This window comes from Vanellus vanellus (genome assembly GCF_965231255.1).
Source record: "Vanellus vanellus genome assembly, chromosome: Z".
Taxonomy (NCBI): Eukaryota; Metazoa; Chordata; class Aves; order Charadriiformes; family Charadriidae; genus Vanellus; species Vanellus vanellus.
The window spans coordinates 18,986,808-19,004,282 of record NC_138908.1 but is presented as its reverse complement, the minus strand read 5'-3'; positions in this window follow the sequence as shown (position 1 = coordinate 19,004,282).

The window sequence follows — 17,475 nt, the reverse complement described above, 5'->3', positions numbered from 1 at the left end:
GAGATACTCATACACATTGAGAAAACTAATTAACATTGCTGGAAATGAAAGTTAGAGATCTTTTAGAATCTCAGTAAGTACTTGAATACTAGAGATGAATAAAAAGTAGAAATTTCTTCCCATCGGAAGTTTCATTATAAAGAAATACCCTACAACTCAAGAGAATTCAAATCCATGAATTTCTTTGTTGTTTCCTTGAACTCTTCCTTTAGTACCAGAAATCAAAAGCAGATTCTGTCCCCTTTTCCCCTTCCAATCTTAGTATCTTCGAAGTAGGTTCACAATCCATTTGTCTTAAGACTTCTTCAGTGTCACACCAGTTAGTCAGGTAGGCAGAGAGCTGGGAGAAAGCAAAGACTTGCTTATCACTAAGAATAAAATTCTCCATGCTTCCCTACCAGACACAGTTTCCCTCCTTCCCCTGTAAATGGAAAAAAAAAAAAAAAAAAAAAGGTAAAAGCTTTCTTGGGACAGTCTACAAATTGACAGAAAATTGCCATTCAAATACAAGTTGCTTCCCTTACACCTCAATGGTGGGGAATTTAATGTTTTGGGACTTTATATATCTCAATTTTACCTCCTAACTTTAGGTTTTGCAGGTCTTCTGTATCGTAAAAATGCTTATTGTAATCCATATTTTGATTTGATTTTTGCCTGATTGAAAGAATACAAAATAACCTACAAAAATCAACAATCTAGAGCCACAATTATTATTATCATGGATAAAATCCACACACTTGAAATGAAATAGAATAAAATCAAATTAGGAAAAGAACAGCCAACATTAATGTCAGTCTCCCTCCCCTCCTTTTTTTATCACAAACTGAAGCTTTTATGATCCTGTCTGCCATAGATACTGACTAAAAAAAATGTGAAGGTTTTTTGCATAGTCCTCAGAATCAGCAGTGAGTTTGAATCACAGATGGAGTGAAATAGAGAGCTCTTGTCTCTGTCTTAGTTACATATGTCTTTGCTCAAACAGAAATTACAGTTATCAAGTCTGTAGTATGGCTTTTTTCCCATCAGCAGTCTTTAGAATTAAACACTTCTGTGCTGAGGAGAGACTGTTGTACTGTTCTTTCCTTTCTTCTCCCCTTTAGTCTAAATTCCATTAAAAAAATCTTTCTGAAGCTAGAAGGTTACTTTGATTTTTATAGCCTCTGGAGAGAGAAGGAATTGTATTAGAGTTTAAGCGACGGAGAGCACTGGCAAGATTAAATCTAATCTAAAAGGAAGAGGCTCAGGAGAAAAATAGTTACCATGTAAAAAAAAAACAAAAAACAACCAAACCCCAAGCCACCCACCACCACCAATTTCCAGGATAAAGTTCAAATTCTTGCATTCTCAAAAGCAGCTGTGCTTTCAAGACAATGTCCATTTTTTCTCTTTAAGGAATCTATGTGACTCCAAATGAAGTATTTGTTTCTCTATTTCTGCTTTGGAGTAGAAAACACACAACTTCTGTTCAATTGCTGGGTATGAAAAAGGCAAACAGCAGCAGTCTGTTAGGGAAGTGATGATGTCAAATGGAAATCAGTGGTCATTTATTCTTGATCCTGAGTAGTAGGGAATTTATAGAATGAGGAAGAAAAATAAGGTTGTTTATGTGTCAGCAGGTTGTATAATCTGTCTGCTATCGTTATTTTTCTTAACACATCTACCCATGTTGCTGCAAGTGTTCCAAGCAGTGGGTTTGGTTAAAAAGATTAACTTTTCTGAGGAATTATTTATGCTCAGCTCAATGTGCATTTCAAGCTTGTGAATCTTTGGCAAGACACTAATGATTACTCAGCAAGTAGTCTGGTAGAATTAGTGAATAATTGCAGTAATAAAGATTGTTTGTACAGTTAGAGAATAAACTGGCTATTCTATTGCCCCAGAATCATATGCATGTATTGAGTAGGCTGAGAAATGTTTAATCTTTCCAAGTCTGGTACTTTTTACTTGCTGTTGACCTAAAAGACGGTATATTAGTATGCTGTCTTTGCACATAAGATAGGTAAGCTTCAGCAGTGTAATAAATGCCAGGTCCATGAAATAGAGAGGAGTCTTCACTGATTTGAAGGATGTTGGTCCTTTCTCCTTATGTCTTTGATATGCTGTCTTTGATATTCAGGGTTGTTAAAAAGAGAAGGAAACACGATGTGGTACTAGCACTCCAGATGTCTGCCTAGCCAAATAATAAACTAACATCAATAAACAGAAACTTTTCTAATTTTGACAGAAATGTCACATGGAAATGCTTACAGCTGTGAATAGAATCTACCCACCTGAAATAGGAAAGAATATTTTAAAGTTATTATGCAATAACATGTTGACCCTGTTCTTTTATTATTACATCATATTAGACATGTAAAAATATACATTGAATTATACTAGGAAAAACATCTTAATGCAGAATAATAGTAATTTAAAATTGAAAGGGGCTTTTGTACATAGTGTTTTGGGTGGGTTTTTTTGGAAAAAAAAAGTATTGAAGTATTGACACTGCATATGTAGGCCATGGGACTGGATTTTTATATTTTTTTCAAAATGGGATCTGAAATATCTTTTTTTTTTCCTTTTTTTTTTTTTTTTTAACTTGCTGGAGAATACTTGAATATACAATTGGCTTTTAGCCAGGAAGCTCTGCTCCTCTAAGAAAGTATTTAGGCACCTGTTGCTGAAATGGATGATAAGTTGCAAGTCACTTCTGATGGACCGTGGGAACAGAACAAGTTCAATTCATTACAATCATCTGTGGTGAGTTAAAAAACAACATCTTAGTAAAATAACAGACAAGGCACCAAATTAATCTTAAGTCAAATAAATATTCTGCAGAGGAATTAAGACCTTATAATAGACATGTGGTAGTAGACTACTTGCTTGTGTTTAGTTTTTGTTAACTATTTTGTTTCCAGAGAGAACAAGAAAGAAAATGGAGAGGGTAGATCTAGAAGAAAGATATTTTGTACAGACAGCTACAGCTACCCAGAATAAAATCTTCTGGAGACACTGGAGAGAGATAAATCTGTTTGGAGCAGAGTGAAATTCAAAACATTTTTTCTAAGCTTCCAGAGATGATTGACTTCTTTCCACATATTAACAGAAAGCACAAAAAAGCTGTAAAAGTAAACCAGATTTTGTTTTCTTATGTAAGAATATAAAAAAAACACTTTCTAGACACTTTTCAAGTCAAGCAATATTTTACAGGAAATTGTACTTTTCCATGCATAATAGTTCAGACTCCACTGCCACCAAGACTAGTGAAACTTTACATTTAAAAGTGATAAAAATGGTAATTAGACTATCATCCAGTGATATTTTTTTTAATACATATGCAAAGAAGTAACCACTCTTCTCCAAACTAAAAGGAAACTGCTTTAAAGAAAACGGCACCTCTGATTCTTCATTTAGCTTGTGTTTTCTGCCTTCCTGATTAGGAAATTTTAGCCTTCACAGCCCACAGCATGGAAAGTGCTACAGAAATATGAAATATTACAGCCCTGCAATGTTTAAAAAAAGATTTATCAGGGTTATGAATCAGATCCAGCACCTGTTTTCATCACTTTGATGATATATTTCAGTTATATGATTGAGTTATTGCAAACAGCACCATGTAGCATACAAATGTTTTGTTGATGGATTGGATAAAACTAACAAACAGTTACAGGGTAAAGATGTTATCCCAACCAATAGGCTGATGAAGGTTTTATGTAAACTGCAATACTGTCTTAAAGAAGGCGTCTGGCACTGCCTTCCAGAAAACATCAGAAGATCTCCTGTGAATGATTTTTTTCTGGTGGAAAGTGCTGGCTTAGTTGAAAATTATATTTTTGACAGGATCAACATTGGATCACATTTTGGAGAAAAAACATGTTATGACTATTTTCCTAACATTACATGGAGCCACTACCAAATGCTTAGTAATTGACCATCTAGGGCAGAGGAGACACCTGACTTGCCCTAAAATATATGATTTTAGGGATAGTCAAATCATCCATGAGAGAGGGTGAATAAAGAGAGAGGTTATGAAAAGCATTGTGATAGTCTCCCTCAGGTCAGACATGTAATTTGTCTTCATATGGCAGTGAAGATTTTTCAAAGAAAAGCAAAGGCATAATATCTCAGCTGTTAGTGACAAACAGTTCCAGTTCAGCCACAGAGATATGAGTCAGGACTGGGAACGCACTGTGCTATGTCCTGTGGGTGAAAACATGTAGTGACATTATCAAAGTTCTCACACTCCCAGACACAGGAGAGAAATCTTTCAGCACAAAGACGGATTGCTCAGAATCCATATTTCTAAAGTATTCTGAATATATTCTGCCTTAATTAAATTATTTCTGCGCAAATCCTGTATGTACAACAGCACAGTGGATATTCATCCCAGACCGAACAGATCGGAACACAAGAAACCAGGGAATCAGAGACATAGAAAGCCAGCAGTACCTATGAATATATCAATAACAGTAGAATTACAGTGGTTTACTTACTTTAGCGTGGAATATTTGATGGAACTAATTTGTTTCATTTAATCCCTGGCAGAGGTCACGGAATCCACATCACAGGAATTCCACTTTATTGTCAACTGCTGTATCAAGCAGGCATCGAAACAGTTGTAATCTAAGAAGTGATCCATCCCTTCGCACATCATGTTTAAGCTCGCAGGAGTCAATATGCTGCAAGTGTACCCTCCAGGCACCTGCTTTGCACTAGCTTATAGTACCGGCCGCTCCACTGGAGCCAGACTTGGGGCCAGAAAGATACTTTTCCTTTCAAACATTTCAAGTCAGATTTTGAGTAAGCCTCCAGCTCTGTAAACCCTGCACAAAAACAGAGTCAGAGATTTACAGCATCTGCACATCAGATCGTGTGAGTGCTCGTAACCTACTACGCTCACCCCATGTTACTAATGTCCCTGCCAGGCTGCAAAGGAGAAAGGAGGGCACAATGCAGAATTCTGGTCCAGGGCACAGACCTGCACTGCAGTTCCCTCCCCTGTGAGCTTCAGCTGCCTCCTGGGAGCCTGTGTTTCTAGGACATTCACTGAACACGAAGCCCCTTTTTCGCGACAGGACACAAACTCATTGCTATGTTTTTCAAAATGTATGTAAACCAACCTTGGCTAAGCCTTGGGATCAAGCACAGGAAAACAACAGAGAAAAAAGAGTTTTGAAGTATTTTGAGAATTATCTGTGCCTTCTACTCCTGGTACAAAAATCTTTTAAACCACACTGTGAGAAGCAAAAAAAGATTTTTCTGGCTGTTAAACATAATTCTTTTGCTCTGCGTATCAAATGATCACCACTTAAAGTGATGTGTTTGAGGGATTTAAGAAGACACAGATTCTTTATCAACCAGATTACTTTATTGATTTGGATTTTTTGCTTCATTTTATCACAAAATCCAGACCATGAAAACATAAAAATTGTAGTTATTCAATAGTTATTCCAAAGAAGAAAATCTTTTAAGTAAAACATGATTCGATCTATGAAACTATATAGAATTCATTGTCTTTTTAAATCAGGAGTTGACAGACGTAGTGAAAGTCTCTTCTGGGGATAATGTAATGTATCTCCCAGTTTAGAAGATTTAGACAAAGTATAAGATTATTTGTTTTGAAAAAGTCCTAGTACATTTGAAGGGATTGCAATTCTTGCATGTCAAAGCTTTTAATTGCTTTCCTGGAGGATGTTTACAGGGAAAGAAAGGAGACACAGTTTCCCCTGTAAGTCTAACAGATATGAAGTAACAAATTGTCTTTAGTCATAGGAAGAAAACATTGAAATTGAAAAGCTTGGTGCACTGCATAGAATTACACATGACATCATAACCAGCTTCTTCCTTCTATAATACAAAGCTCAGTCAGCTGCAATGACATTTGTCAGGTAAACATACTCCTGTTTGGTTTCCATAAAAATGTCTAGAATTCACTGCGTTTTCCCAAAGCACATTATAATATCTTTCAGACACGTGGTCTGAAAGGTGCATGTAAAAGGTACATACATCAGTATCATTAGTCATGGGAGTCATTAAAAAAAAAACAAACCAACAAACAAATAACACAACTTCCATCTTTTGGGATTTGACTGTGAACCATTTAAGACTAAACAGTCATTTCAATCATATTAGGAGAGTGTTCAGAATGTACTGGGATAGTCATACTGGAAAGGCTTGAAAACTAAAAACATGGCAAGATTAAATCTGGATAACACAAACTGGTAGAGGGCATAGTTTCTGATTAGCATGGTATTCAGAATTGCAGCAGTATCCCTAAGAAAGCTTCATTAACTGCTTGAGTGTATAACATTTCTGGAGTATACTCTATAGGCACAAAACTGAATTATGCAAATTGTTTTAACAGATTATTTAATCCAAAGGGGAATAGGAAGTCACACAGCACAAGCTGCCTGCAACTTCAGCTTTGCCAGAAGTCCTCATGCAGGTCATAGCACATTTAGTAAGTCCAGTATTGCCAGATCACATGATGAAAAGGAGATTTTTGTTATATTCTGCTTTAGGCAGGCTCTTTGTATATGTGCAAGTATTTAAAAAATAATTGGCCAATAAATGGGAACCAGAAATACATACTTTCATTCCCTGATTTTGCAGGATCAGCAAAATGTCTTGTTCTCTACTGAGAATGGTGTCTGCTGCTCCTCAAGTGTGAGAGGACTCACCAGGAACTGTCTACAGTCCTCTCTGGTGTGATCTTCAGAGGCAGCCAGTGTTCCAGCTACCAAAAACACTGACCAAAGAGCAGTCCACTAATACCTAATTCAGAGGTTTGAGAAGACTTTGTTTCAATAACAAAAATTCTGTTGCATAAGTTTTAATGTTGCAAAAGGTTTTCCTTGGCATCCCTATTAGCCAATTAACTGACTGTACTGATCAAATAATCCTAATTTTAAATACATCTAATTGCTTTACGCTGTCATTTGTGAAACAAAATAACGTTAAGAATTTGCCATTCCTTTGTCTTTTCTGCTGGATTTTCCGTAGCTGTTTTACTAGTCAATTTTTTACTTTCCTGCCTATTTCAGTTTTTTCTGCTCACTGCAAATATGCTTTAGTCAAAGAACTCTTTATAGGTGGTCGAAATACCCCTGTAATTCTACACTCACTACTTCCTTTTGACTTTTTTATGACTCCCGATGTTTTCCCTTTCCAGATTGTTTGTGTTACATAAAAGCTGACTGCTTATTGCTTATACTAACATTTTTATATCTTCTAACCGCAGTGGCCTCTGTTTCCCCATTTCCTGTTTAAGTTAGAAAAAAAAGAATTTCTACAATAACCTCTACAAAAGTATTTCTGTACTTTCCAGTGTTCTGGTGGTAACTTCACAGACACAAAAGGATTCAGCAGTTAGTGTTCTTGGCATGAAAAACATCTTTCTTTTTTTTCTTTTTTTTTTTTTTTTTTAATTTCCCTGGGTGTATATTCACTGTTATAATCTATATTATCTTATGTGTATAGGTTATGATCTTTCTGGTCACATCATGTACCAGATGCTCTTGGAACTCAAATTCAAGAAATCATTTTAGATTATTTATTGGGATCGGAAGAGTCCAAAACTGGCATAATTTAAGAAACTGGACAGAGTATCTAAATAAACAAGCCCAAATAACATATTTATTTTCTTTGGTAATAGTGAAATTATTACAATAATTACAACAGTGAAATTATTACAATAATAAATACAACTTACAGTTGTCCTCACCTGAAAGAATTTTAATAAATTCACTATCATTATTCCAATTTTTAAAAGGTGTTTTTGTTTGCACTATTTTTCTTACCCTGCAATCTGTCCACGTGTATCTACAGTTAAACATTACTTAAAGAAATGAAAAGAGGAAAATATTCAAGGGGGCCTCTTCATGCTGGCAACCTGCCAAGCCCATGTGGATTATATATTCTTGCTGCGAGTCCCGGCTGTGGAGTTAGTGGTGGTCTCTGACTCTCCGGGGCAGCTAATTGCCAGTGTCTGCTCACAAGCACCACGTATATGGAGTCAGAACATTGTCTTAGCTTTTAGCTTAGTAAAACTTTTGTGACACCTATTTTACCTGTGTCAGGTTCTGAGGCTTAAACCCTCAAGCATGAAAGATCCTTTTAAGGATCAAAAGAAACATGGGTTTAGTTTCCCGATTAAATTGTCACACATTTTGTATCTTATTCTTTAAAAAGAAAACCTATGCAAGAAATCTCATTACTGTTATGTTACCCTTACCTTGCTGTCCTTTGTAGGGATGTGTGTTGTGAAAGCAGTTGTTAGACTGACCTTAACTTACTGGGGGATTCGGGGGCTTTTTGCGTGCTATAGTTCACATTAATTGTTTTTGACAATCATTTAATATAAATAATACCTTTCATTTTGAATCAAAATTTGAGTCATCATTGTTGGGATATTTTAAAATTCCAGTAAATTATTTAGACAGAAGATACGGTCATCGCAGAGCATCCTGAGTGTTTCCTCCTTTCTTTCCATGATTTTCACTCCTGTTCAGGGACCAAAGAAAGGTCACTGCCCCCAGATTGCTGTGCCATTATTGCCTTACACAGAGCGTTTGGGAAATTTAAATCTTCCAGTTCAGTTTAGTGCCAGACAACCTGAGCAAATACTTTTAATTGTCCTGTGGAGCAGGCACAATGGTCGTAGCACATCAGTGTTTCTTGTACCGTTCCTACAAAAAGCTGGAATTCCTGATGCTTCTGGATGGTGAGCACAGGCAGAATTAATCCATAGCATTTTTTAAGAAAGAGGGGAAGAGGAGCAAATACACATTTCCACAGCCCCTTTTCAAAACTCAAAACCAGAAAACCAGAAACATAAATATGAGTCTTGACAAAAACACTCTGAGTACACCCTCCATGCATAAACACATCACTAATACTAGGAAATTAAAATCAGATGCTGTGAGATGACAACTCTGAGACATTCTGAGATGACGTTCTGAAAGACGCAGGTTTGATGGAAAAATAAATTTGCATATATGATAAATATACTACAGTTCTGTGCCACATGGATGCATTTGCATGATAAAGCCTCAATTATTATATTAATAAAGATTCATCTTTAACAGGTAGATGCTCCTGTTCTGATTGCACAGTGGCAGAAAGTTTATTGTGTATATTTGGTTTCCTTTAGTTGAGACAACAGCTGCAATAATTTCAATAGTTTTCTTTGGTTTGGAGCAATAGTGTCACAAAACCCAAATAACTGTGTATTAAATTCTCCATGCTAAGCAAGAAGCATTTGTTCTGCATATTCGGACGATAACTTAAAGACATAACTATGCATGATGTTTATTGTGAATGTCATGAACTGCTATTTGGATAAGTCCCGTTCCAGAAGTAAAATGTATCCCTGTTTCTGAATGAAAAGATTCAGATTAAAAATGAAGAGGAATTGGAACTCCAGCAGTAGTTTGGTGTTTCTCCAGCCCTTCAGAGCCTTCAGTCTCTCTTTCCATTGCAAGAAATAATGAAACGAGGATGTTAGCTATGAAAATTAAATAGATTATATTCTAGGGCAAAGCACTGATTTAAAAACAAACAAAAAAATTCCACCTCTCTCTAGTATCCAAAAATCCCCAGAAAGAAATACAAACAGAGGCCATTGGAGAAAGCAGGTCAGCGACTATCCTAACATGAAAAGAGCAAAGCCAAGGAGGCAGAGTTGGAGAGTGACAATCATCACATAACAATGGGGTCCTAAATCTTCAGCCAGAAAATAATCTCAGAAGAAATACACATAATTCTGTACTTTCTCTATAAATGATTATATCTACATGTATTTTGAGAACTGTACATATGCCACATATTCATGACTCATAGCATCAGATTAACATCCTTATCAGTGAAGCTGAGACACTGTAACATGTGGACCCTAGTCCTGGCATACAGATTAACATGCTATTGTAAAATAACAACAGAGTGTCATTGACAGCCTTTTTTATACCTAGTTGTCAACACCTAGTGGAATACCTCTGAAAGATCCTCTTTGAGATAGCTTTGACACATATTCGGGGGGGGGGGGGGGGGGGGGGGGGGGAAGTCATCTGCTTGAAAAAGATATCTCTCAGTCACTGACTAAAAGGCTTGTAAAACAGTATTCCTCAGAGGAAGACTCTCCCACATGGCAAAAAAAACCCCAAAACAAACCCCTGAGGGGTTGAAGAAAAGTTTTCAGCTAGGAGCAGCTTCCTCTTGATCAAAACTCAGCTCCCTGTCTCACTAAACTTGTCAGTATTGAAGAGCTCAGCAAACTGCTTGGTTCTAAACAACCTCTAATTTTTCATTAAGGGAGCTGTCAGAAATGATCGTAATCCTTAATTTGCAAAAATGTGCTTTAGTTCTCTCCAACTCATCCACTTAGTTGGCAAGATTTCTGTCCTCCAAAATTACAGCAATAAAACTTGTCTTTATAAACAGATACAAAATTCTCCAGGTCTGATGCATGAACATCTGCTGGTTGCAACCTAGCTGAAAGTCCTCTGCTCTTTGCTCAATGAGGGTGAATCTGTGCTGTCTAGGCCTCCTGTTGCTGGGGCCAAAACTAAAAGAGGCATGTAGATGTATGTGTTTTCAGCAGTAGGGTTGAGACAAGATTAACTCAAACAAATGAGTACCAAAAAACCCAAATCCCCCACAATCCTTCCATTTTCCTCAAATACTACTTCCATTTCTTGCTATAAAGAAAGTTTATAAGATTTCACCCTTGGGTAAATTACCACGCTGTCATTAATATAATCTTGATATCTGGATGACAACAAAAAAAGAAAATAACAATTTCTTGTTTATGAAAAGCTTCATATATCTTTGCCCCACATGAAAACAAGATATCACAAGCCAAAAAACAAAGGATCAGCTTTTTTTTTTTTTTTAACTGTTATGTAAATGTGACAGTTAACAGAGAAGTATAGGATAAATATATTAAGATGGCATCCAGATTAGTACAGGGATGGTCCTGTGTGCATGAAGAATTCTTTATAAATTGCATTTTCTCAAAAGAACATAAAAGTGTCTTCATATGGAATCAAATCAGTGAACTGGAAATCTTTACCTTAAAAGATTTAACCTTTGATGGAGCCTGATGCTTTCTGTTCTCTACTCAATGTGCTGGATCAACCTGCTCTTTAAATAGTCCAAGCACTCACTAGACAGTTCAGAAGAAAAGCCATACAGTCTTTAGTACAACTCACACCAGCCATGGTGTCAGTTTTATCCCATACTAGGAGTCTGGGAGAGGAAGAAGATAAAAAATAAAAACCATGAGTATCAGTATTATGCTCATCAAAGGCCAGGCTTGAGTAGCTGTAAGGGAACATTACTCTTAGAATAATCACCCAAAACACTATTTACTCTAGTAATTAATTTGTATTTTCAAAGGTCTTGAGAAGTAAAAGATTTGGAGCTTAGAAAACTGTGGAAATATTTCAAGAGTTCAAGCTATCATCAGAAGGAATGTGATCCCATTAGGATATTCTCCTTCTTTTCTCTTCTGTCTTAAAAAAAAAAAAAATAGATAAAAATGTTTATATAATCTCCAGCCTGTAACTCTAAACTGTGTACACATCTTGTATCAGACCTCACAGAATCACAGAATCACAGAATTTTCAGAGTTGGAAGGGACCTCTAGAGATCATCTAGTCCCACTCCCCTGCCAAAGCATCATTGCCCAGAGCACATTACTCAGGACTGCATCCAGGCGGGTCTTGAAAATCTCCAGAGAAGGGGACTCCACAACCTCCCTGGGCAGCCTGTGCCAGTGCTCTGTCACCCTCACCGTAAAGAAGTTTTTCCGTGTATTTGAACGGAACTTCCTGTGTTCTAACTTGTGCCCATTACCCCTCGTCCTGTCACTGGGAACCACTGAAAAGAGCCTGGCTCCATCCTCCTTCAGCCCACCCTTTAGATACTTGTACACCATAATAAGGTCTCCCCTCAGCCTTCTCTTCTCCAGGCTAAAGAGTCCCAGCTCTCTCAGTCTTTGCTCATAAGGGAGATGCTCCAAGCCCTTAATCATCTTAGTTGCCCTTTGCTGAACTCGCTCCAGCTGTTCCCTGTCCCTCTTGAACTGGGGAGCCCAAAATTGGACACAGTATTCCAGTTGTGGCCTCACCAGTGCAGAGTAGAGGGGGAGAATGACCTCCCTCGACCTACTGGCCACACTCTTCCCTATGCAGCCCAGGATTCCATTGGCCTTTTTGGCAACAAGGGCACATTGCTGGGCCATGGATAATTTACTGTCTACCATGACCCCCAGATCCTTCTCCTCAGAACTGCTTCCCAGCAGGTCCGCCCCTAACCTATACTGGTGCCTAGCATTCTTCTTCCCCAGGTGCAGGCCCTTGCACTTGCTTTTGTTGAACCTCATTAGGTTCTTCTCTGCCCAGCTCTCCAGCCTGTCCAGGTCACGCTGGATGGCAGCGCGGCCCTCTGGGGTGTCAGCCACCCCACCCAGTTTGGTATCATCAGCAAACTTGCTGAGGATACACTCTGTCCCCTCATCCAGGTCATTAATGAATATATTAAACAAAATTGGACCAAGTGTTGACCCCTGGGGGACACCACTGGTTACAGGCCTCCAACTAGACTCTGTGCCGCTGATCACAACCCTCTGAGTTCTGTCCTGCAGCCAACTCTCAATCCACCTCACTGTCACCTCATCTAGCCCATACTTCCTCAGCTTCCTAATGAGGATGTCATGGGAGACAGTGTCAAAAGCCTTGCTAAAGTCAAGGTAGATGACATCCACGACTTTCCCCTCATCCAGCCAACCAGTTATAACATCATAGAAAGCTATCAGATTGGTCAAGCATGATTTACCCTTGGTAAATCCATGTTGACCACTTCCAATAACTTCCTGTTCCTCAACGTGTTTGGAGATGACATCCAGAATGAGTCGCTCCATTACCTTCCCAGGGACAGAGGTGAGACTAACTGGCCTGTAGTCCTCCTTGCCTTTTCTGAAGATCAGAGTGATGTCAGCCTTCCTCCAGTCCTCAGGCACCTCTCCTGTTCTCCATGACCATTCAAAGACGACGGAGAGTGGTCTAGCAATAACATCCGCCAGCTCTCTCAGCACTCGCAGATGCATGCCATCAGGGCCCATGGACTTGTGAATGTCCAGCTTGGCCAAGTGGTCTCTGACACGGTCCTCCTCAACTGAGGGAAAATCTTCCTCTCTCCAGACCTTCCCCCTTGCCTCCAGAGTATGGGATTCGTGAGGGACAGCTTTAGCAGTGAAGACCGAAGAAAAGAAGGCATTCAGTAACTCTGCCTTCTCTGTGTCTTCCATCACTCGGGCACCCGTCTCATTCACCAGTGGGCCTACATTTTCCTTAGTCTTCCTTTTTCTACTGATATACTGAAAGAATCTCTTCTTATTGTCTTTAACTGCGGTGGCCAAACTGAGTTCTGATTGAGCTTTGGCCCTTCTCATTTTCCCCCTACATAGCTTTGTTATATCTTGATAGTCCTCATAAGTTGCCAACCCCCTTTTCCAGAGAATGTAAACTTTCCTTTTTTTCCTGAGGTCATTTACCTTAGTAAATAAATGCCAGATTAAGATAAGTCTTATAAGTATCAATCAGGTACTAAAGTTAGAGTAGGTCCACCTAGGGATTCATCCAGTGGGTTTTATTCCAATATGAAGTAAAAACAACCAGTGGTTAAATATGCAGTGATGCATAATTTTGAATTACCATAGTAATGATCAAATTCCAGTGATCAGAAAAGTTACAGCTGGATACAGCACCTCACAGCTTCCATTTCAGAGTGGATTTCCGTTAGGGCAAAACTCAACAATTGCTAGGGTAATTGCATAAGACAGACTAGGTTGTTTCTTTTCCTTTCAGCTTGTTAAGACTTTTAAATCAAATCTTAATTCAAAGGTATTTTGCAGATTCTTAGACTTCATATTTCTAGACTCCTAACTGTAACAGTATCTTCCAGAAAGGAAATACAGGATTTGGGATACTTTTCCAATCTTTGGGAGTATTCCCAAAGGCTGCATGTTTAAGTTGTTTTGTGAGATTTTATTCTTAAGCTAACTGGTTAACTTCTGGGATAATCACAAATCTGAAACATATAAAACTTTCAAATTATTTGTGTTCCAGACAAAACGCTCATAGCTAAACAAAACCAGAAACCTAACTTCAGCTCCCCTTAAAATGGGTCAAGTTTGTAGTGCTGTAATGCAAAGGATAATGAGTACCTTGAAAAAAAAATCTTCACGAAATTGCTCACTTTCAAGACACTACATACAAACTGAAGTGCTGTGGTAATTGGTGATAACAAAGTACAGGATCCTGAAAGTGAATTTTCAGGGGAAAGGGATGGTTTCAGACCAGCTTGCTGGTACTCTGCAAGGATTCCATATTCTCTTCAAGCAAAAATCTCAAACATGATTGTTTAGCCAGTTAGAAATGCATGGCTAGGTAGGAATGTTGCTATCCCATTTTCCAGAGAACACATGCACCTCTAGTGGCAAGCAGGCACCCAGACCCACAGGGTCAAAATTAAACGTAAACCCAACATTCTTCATTACCTAGATAAACGAGAGATAGACCATACTGTCAACAGTAAAAGTACAAGAGGTAAGCAAAGGTTTCATTTGGCAGTTTTACATACACCTGGAAGAAGTAATTAGGCCTCTCCTTAACCATTCTCAGATGAAGTTGAGAAGGTAACCCCTGCTGCCCCCATCCCCCTGCACACATTTATACATGACAAAGCATAAGTCTTAGTGTTCGAGAGTGTAAAAATCATCTTATGTTTCTGAAACAATGAGGCACAAACGTTTCCTGAAACACTGGAAGAAAGTAAGTGACTTTTTCTGGGGTCTTGTTGTAGTCTGAGGTACAAATGACTGGAAACTAGCACATAGAACAAGGCTATTTTAGTTTGTACCATCACGTTTTCAGACACTTGCCTCCAGGCTGCTCGTATTTCTTTTTAGAGCTCTTGTTTTTCGACTTGCCGCACACGTATTTTTAACTGCACTGCTCTACAAATACAGTTAGATTCTTTGTGCTACAGTATAGTGCCAAAGTGGTGTAATTAAGTACATTCTTCCACTTGCAAATGCTTCACAGTCACGACAGAAGTATCAGTAATGTAACGTTCTTGGAACTGAATAACGGGGGAAAAGCCAAACAAGGCACCATATTACAGGGGTTGTGACTTTGAATTCATAAATATTCAGGTGTTCCTGAACTCGTTTTATTTTTCCTCAGCTATATCAGCATAACCTGTTAATTTGAAGTGGGACTTAATGTGCATAGTGAAACAAGAGACCTTCATTTACATAAATAACAGTCAACTAAAGAGAAAGAATACATTTTTTTCTCCAAACAAGCAATTGTTAGAAAAAGAAAATTAATTTCTTATTTCTAGAACAAGAAAATCCTCATTCTTACAAAACTGGTATTCAGAATATCCTTTTAAAGGATGTTGTTGATACAAATATTTGTTGTATTGTGGTAGTTCTGTGGAGGTTTCAAACGTTGTCTGGTAATTTTATGACTATCACAACAAAGCATAGTGTTAGGAGTGGTTTATTGCTCTAAGCATGTTTCCAAAGGGTACATTTGAGCATGGGAGAAAGCAGAGGTATGCTAGAAAGAGGGATGATAGGAACTGATATTATGAGCCAAGTGAAAGTGAGAGTCTATGAAAGTGGCAGTTGATGAAAATGGAAAGGGAAAATAAGAATTATGGATTTGGGGGTTCAAAAGCTAAAATAAGCAGATAATGCTAGTGAAATAGGCATAGATTACACATAAAAAGCTAAGAAATTACTTCTTGTAGCAGAATTCTGACTCATATTAGCAAAGCCAAAGAAAAAGACGCTGCAAAAACCGAAACATGATACGATAAAAGTCCAGAGGAGAGTTTTAGCCATATGGCTACTTAGGAAAGAAATATCCATAACACCCACATCTTAAGTTATTATACTCACAAAAGCATGAGGATTTTAAGCGCATTCCAGATTTGAAAATTTAGAAATTGAAGAGGAATGTTGCAACCACATTACAGATTTGAGTGATAGGCTGGATGGTAGTACTGTCAATGCCAATCAAGAAATAGAGAAATTGAGAGAGACAGTTAGAGGTTTTTGATTAGATAAGAAGAGAGAGGAGAAGAGAAGCTGATCTGCAAGTTGTTGTCATAGAGATATTCACTAACTTCAGGTTTACAGATTAGATCAAATTTAGAAAGAAAAATTACAGGAATTGCCTAAATAACCATTGAATTGCCTTCTGGTACTTCACAGGTGCAAGGAACAGCTATAAAGACTGGAGACAAATCAGCAGATGATAGGCTACTGTAAGCCAATAAAGGACAACATCTTACAAGGAAAAACACAGATGATTTTGGATTAGCAGTAGTTTTGAAACTTGTCAAAGGAGGTCTTAATAAAAATCGAATCAAGGGAATTAAAAAAACCACAGGGAGCTGAACTTAAGTTCTAAAGTGGAGATGGGAAACAATGAAGATATCAGCAAGGGTCTTAAATTAGCTGGCAGATGAAAATAAGGAAGAAGTAAGGTAATTAAGCTATTGTTATGTATTACTTTTACAACATTATTTGTACAAAACTGTTAATATTAGCAACAAGCTTCCCTTTCAGAAGAGTTAAAACATGTAAGTATCACATAGCATACCAAGTAACATCTACCACTAAAAATATGCTACTGTGGCTGAGCAATCAGAGTTGTAAAAACATTTGGTATGACACTGTCCCAGGTGAAATGAATAAACTAAGTGAAACAAAGTAAGGACATACTATCTACATATGCAAGTGTACTATATAACTTTTTTTTTAGACTATTTTAATCTCTAAACATTTTTAGAGCAGCTTACTCAGTAGGAAAAAATCCCATGAGGTTCAAGGTCATTGATATGAAAATCTAGTACAATGTAAGAGAAAATGTCAGGAGATAATCATAATGTAATACTTTCCAATACTCCAGTTTAAAGTCACTGACAGTGATTCCAAATCTAGAAATCTGTCAGTAACAAAGCGTGTGCAGTATTGCTTTAATAACGGATTCTTAATAACCTACGTGAATTAAATGTACAAAGGACATTAATTGTCATGTCCCTATACGTTGACACATCTCTGAAATACCATCTCTTTCCATGTTTAGCAGCAGACAATAAAAACCTCCAGAAAACACTGTTCATCACTGGGAAAGGGAAGGAGAACGAGACAGAGCGCATAATTTTGCCCTGTAGAAGACCTTGCTGCACATTTTAAGTAGTCTGTGCATTTGTGATTTCTGCATCTCAAGATGAACATAGGGCAATTAAAAATGTACAGAGAGAAAACTAAAATGATCAGAGGATGGAACAACTGCCTTGTGAGTAGAAAATGAAAATATCATGATTCTTCATTTAAGGTGAAGAGTGCTGTGGAATATGATCAAGGTTTACAAAATCATGAAAGAAGACAAGGTGAACAACATTCACTGAATTCTA